This window comes from Rutidosis leptorrhynchoides, chromosome 9 (assembly GCF_046630445.1).
Source record: "Rutidosis leptorrhynchoides isolate AG116_Rl617_1_P2 chromosome 9, CSIRO_AGI_Rlap_v1, whole genome shotgun sequence".
NCBI lineage: Eukaryota > Viridiplantae > Streptophyta > Magnoliopsida > Asterales > Asteraceae > Rutidosis > Rutidosis leptorrhynchoides.
Genome location: NC_092341.1, coordinates 280,788,760 through 280,794,786, shown reverse-complemented (window position 1 = coordinate 280,794,786; position 6,027 = coordinate 280,788,760).

Below are 6,027 nucleotides of genomic sequence, written 5' to 3'. Positions count from 1 at the left end.
GTGGATGTCTATACAGTTGAAGCAATTTGTTCCTTCTTCTCATAGCAAGTTGAAGCGATATCTCTGGGCCCCTCGTTGATTTGTGCTGCATTAAATGCATGGCCATGCTACGACTGAATTGATGCAATAGCAGTCTATTTGATCACCACAAATCTCTATCGGGAAACATAATCTTGAATGATGATGATTGACACTTAACCATGTCACACGTTCATATAGATATCTTGAACAAAAGGATGACTGATATAAATCAAAATATAGGAGTGTAACGTAGCAGACTAGTTGTTACACACGGTGTGTCTTTTAAGACATGCCAATATTATTAATGTCAGTGCAAGTGGGAGTCTGTTAGAAATATGTTCTCGGGTTGGCTACGGTTCGATCGTGGTTTGACCGTGGTACATATATTCCGAAGATATGCCCATGACATTAAATAATAAAAGTCCATTTATCCTATTCGGTCACACACAAAGGCCAATCGTAAATTGTTTGATATACCTTCTAATCGGAAATTAATTTATTAATCATTAGTTAATGGTTTAATAAATTAAGTAAGTTTTTTTTTATGTGTGTACATATACTTACAAATCTAAATATATAAGATTTGATTTGATATAAATAAGAATTGATTTGATTTGTAAATCTTATTTTATATAAAGATTTGTACTATAATCATATTTTATATAATATATAAGATTTGATTTGATATAAATAAGATTTGATTTGATTTGTAAATCTTATTTTATATAATGATTTGTACTATAATCATATTTTATATAATATATAAGATTTGATTTGATATAAATAAGATTTGATTTGATTTGTAAATCTTATTTTATATAAAGATTTGATTTTGCAAATCTTTTAAAATCTTTCCAAATCTTTATATTTGTATTATATGTATCAATTTTATTCTATATAATACCAAGTCATGGTATTGAAAATATATATGTAACTTGAGATACAAAAACACACATACAAAATGCTATTCCTCTTTCTCATTTTCAAGTAACCAAAATACTTTATAATTGGGTTCGGGTTTTGGTGGAAATAAAGAAAAGAAAAGATCCGTTAAGTAGAAGGTATAGATCGAAGCAAGGTTGGAACTTTGGGTGTCTACCGTTTAGAGGAACTCTTCTTTGGGTTTTCAAATTCGATCTTCAAAAGGGCTACAAAGGTTGTATTCTAATCTTCTCTTGTTCAGTTTCGTTAATTTGTTTTGTTTACCAAAGTTTTGTACAATGATTCGTGAAAGAGTATGATTTTGTAAAGTTTTAAAAATGCTTCCGCTCGCTTTGAATTTGTATCATACTCCAACAGAAGGATCATTATTTATATCATCGGTCGAGGCATCGATCACAAATGAAATGCTTTTATAGTTCACAACCTAAAGATTCCATAAGTTCGTTTGCCTCATATGTACGCAAACTAAGACAACAATTATATCTTGTATCTTTCAATCTTTTATTTAGTGTGTTTAACTTTTGTACGTTCTTTTTCATTTTACTCCCATTTCAACTCATCTATATATGGTAATCATATGTAACCATTAACGTTAATGAAAACTTTCAGTTAATCACTAATTTAGGAGATGATTAATACTAATTAAGCATTAATATAATCTCCATTGATCAATTGTTAATGATTTGTTAAAACTTATTAACTAATAATATAAATTCTTACTTAATTCAAATAAATACTAACTTAATGGGATTAAGACTAAGGAAGTTAGTAGAAGGATTGTATTCGGGTCAAATCAGATCCAAGTTCCAATATCTCCCACTCGCACATAAACTGAGTTAATATATATACTCATTATATCTCAAGAGGAACAATCGTGTAACTAGCAAACAGTTCATAACGGAACAATAGGTCGTGCGACCGACATACTTTGTGAGCACACATGTTATACATCTGTTAGGAATATATAGCTGCTCAATAATAATGAGAGTAGATTTACTATGCAATATCTTAGATCATTAATCACATTACTAATTCACATGATTTCACTTTTGCTTATAAAACCATATTGTATTCTCAATTATCATTTGTCTCTAAAACTTGTCACTAAGACAAGATAATTGGTCTGCCAGTGAATACAAATTAATGTGAACTTCAAATGATCTTCCTCTCTCTTAGATTTCTTTGGCCTTAACTCGAATTGCATTTCTAATAAAGTCTCGTCAGGTCGAATCACTCATAACCCTTAAGCAACGCCTTAAGATAACAAACATCAAGGTAAGCCTCAAGAGACGGGAAAAAGTCTCGAGGATATTAATTGAGGTAACTAATAGCAATACCTCAAGGGTGTGACAACCCGGAAATTTCTGACCAAATTTAAACTTAATCTTTATATATTTCTGACACGATAAGCAAAGTCTGTAATATTGATTCTCAAACTTTTTGAACTAATGTTATATATTCAGTTAACCTTTGACTATTGACCGACGATTCACGAACATCTATTTGTAAATAGATATATATATATATATATATATATATATATATATATATATATATATATATATACAATAAGTTGGGATATTAATTATTCATAAATAACTTGCAATGTGTATATAAAAACTGATTTATGTATATTAAATAAAGATATATACATATATATAATTTCAAGTTATTTAGTAAACGATAGTAACATTCGTTTATTGATTCGATTGATATTTAGATAAGTTAACTAAAACGTTTATGATGAACAAGTAAAACACTAATTTACTACAGTATTTTCAAATTGCTACAGTACCTGAAAAGCTACAGTGTTTTCGAAAATCACTATTTGCTACAGTAAAAATCATTTTGCTACAGTGTTTTCGGAAAACACTATTTGCTACAGTAAAACCACTTTGCTACAGTAAAACACTATTTGATACAGTAAAAAATGACTTTGCTACAGTAAAACACTATTTGCTACAGTGAAACGCCTTTGCTACAGTAAATACTATTTGCTACATTAAAAACACTATTTGCTGCATTGAACACTATTTGCTACAATGAAAAAATGTCGACAAACAAAAAAACAAAACATATTGGGTGCGTACCAGCTGGCCATGCGATCGCATGGCAAATGGTCATAAAACTCATGCGATCGCATGGGGTGAGATTCCTGGACACATATATAAATTCGACATTTTGGCTCGAGAACACACACACATACACTGATATAATTACTCCCTCTGTTGTTTATATTTATATTATATATTATTTATATTATTATTATTATTAAAGATCAATAATATTATTAATCTTATTAATATTAGTATTAGTAATATTATTATTATTAGTATTATACATAAAATACTACGACGAGGTTCTGCTCGCATGTTTTCAAAACGGGTTTTTCGAGCGGGATAGAGCTAAGGAGATTATGGGTTATAGCTATGGAGGTTATGGGTATAGTTCGGGAGTATTGCTCGTGAGTCAAACTAGTGTTTATCATCTCTGTTGCATCTACGTACTTTCCTACAATATTGAATCACAATATTGATATGTGAGCATTCATATCTTGTCATTTATATATTAATAGTGTATCCATGTCTAGTGCTCGAGTATATATGTTTATACATGTTTGTATGTTAAATTTCGTCGTTAGATAGTTTTATGATGAATCACGAATTTAATATATATACTACTGATATAAGGTATATGATATGCATGTTATTGGAAAGCTGGCGAAAAATTAATAACTTTTCATTTAGAAATCGAGTGATTTCGATGAACGGATTAAAAGATATGGTCAACTGAATTATGTTTGACGTTAATTGAAATTGTGTTTGAAATTGTAAATTAATATTTAAACAACTTGTCTATGAGATTAATAAATTGGATTTTCAAATATTAATAATCGAGTAAATGAATTTCTATATAAAGCACGTCTCGTCTTGTTGAACAATTGTCGAAGTTGACTGTCTTATCATGTTTTAAAAATTTATAAACACTATAATCTGATTTTACAAGTATTGGAAAGCTATGTGAAATAATAAAATATTTTTGATTGCCATGATAATTCAAATATAATATAGTTCCTGAAATAAATAATATTTTGAGTTTGATAAACTATAAATTCGTTCAATTATCAAGACTTATACTATGATAATAAACATGTATAGATTTAAAGATCATATTGAGTCAGGTTGACTTTTGAGATGACTTTTGTTAACTTTTGAATGTCGGTCTCGAGCATTAGGATTGTGATACACTATGACCTGACCTAGCTTGTTAGACATGTATTGACCAACATATGTTCTCTAGGTTGAGATCTACGGTTATTTTACATTCCGAGTTTCGGTCACATTTCGGTGAATGACCTTATGTGCTGCTAAGGTGAGTTTCATTTGCTCCCTTTTTAATTGCTTTTGCAATCTATATTTTTGTGCTGAGAATACATGCACTTTATTTTAAACGCAATGGACACAAGTACATACTAAATTCTACACTGAGTTTGAACCGAAAATTCCTTAGCTTTGGTAACTAGTAACTGCCGGTTATAAGAACTTGTGGGCGCGAGTATTTATATATGGGTCCATAGTGTAACGACCCGACTTTTTCGACTTGCTTTCGTGCCTTGTATTTTTGCAAAAATGCGTATTTGTGCGTACTGTGTTACTTTATACTCTGGAAACTTGATATACGTAGTTTACTTCCAATTATATGTTAAAACGTGCCTTAGAGTACGTAGGATACTTAACTTGTTCACCGAAAGCCTTTATAACCGTTAGCGTTACTTGACGTTTCGATTAAACCGCGAACTGCGCGCACGTTTGACTTTTGTCGTAATCGGAATATTATGACTGCGAAATATTAATTATTATTTTATAATAATAATTACCTGGGTTTTTGGATGCTTAATTTTAACTAATTATTTACTAGATCACAATAGTTAGTCTTGTTGGACTTTCTACCTTATTGGACCTTAGCCCACCCTACACTAGCTAGTGGCCCAATTAATTAGCCCAAGTATTATTACTAGTGACCCATAATAAATAAAATAAATTAATTAATGAGTCATACAAGCATTTGGATAAGGATTATCCATATTGTTTCATGGGATTCTAGCATAAGTACATGCTTTAGACAACCACTAACCAAAAAGCAAAATGGTGTCTCCCCCTCCCCCCTTTGAAAATCACTGCCAAGAGGCCCTTCCACCTCATCAATCCATGTCAAAATTTTGCTTATAAATACTTGCCATTTACCTCTCATTCAACCACTTGCTCATTTGATTTTCACACACACTTGCTCTTTCTTTCTTTCCTTTCTTGTATTACTTGTAAGTTTTCTTTTTTTTTCTTCTTTTCCTTCATCATTTTCGTGGCATATCATCATCATCATGGAAGATCAAGCTCTTTAGCTTTGATCTTGATTATATCTTGTTGATTCAAGCATGAATCCTTCAAGAACATGGAAGATTCAAGCTTTCTAGCTTTGAATCTTCACCAACTTTGTAGATCTACTTCTTTTATGCTTTAATCTTGTTATTTTATGATAAAGATTCAAACTTTTGTTTGTAATCTTCATGTATCTTCAAGATCCAAGCTTTATGCTTCAAGATCTTCAAGAACAACCAAGATGCAAGCTTTCTAGCTTGAATCTTCATATCTTGTTGTTGAATCTAAGTTTTCTAGCTTATGATCTTGTTGTTTTGTTATAAAAATCAAAGCTTGTGTTTATGGTCTTCATGAAACTTAAAGATCCAAGCTTTATGCTTCAATATCTTCAAGAACACTAAAGGTTCAAGCTTTCTATCTTCAAGAACACTAAAGGTTCAAGCTTTAGGGTTCCATCACTTCATTTAACTTAGATCATGTTCATACTTGTTTGATTGATGTAAAGTTGTAACTTTGTTTGTAAATAGGACTTGTAATTGTGTTAAGACTAAGGATATGATGTAACATTGGTTCATCATCCATCTAAGACTCTTAAATGAGTTGTGTTACCACTTGGTCTTAACATATTGTGTATTGATGGTAGAATCTTGGTCAAAAGTGATGCTAAACCATCAACGAGTTGTACACT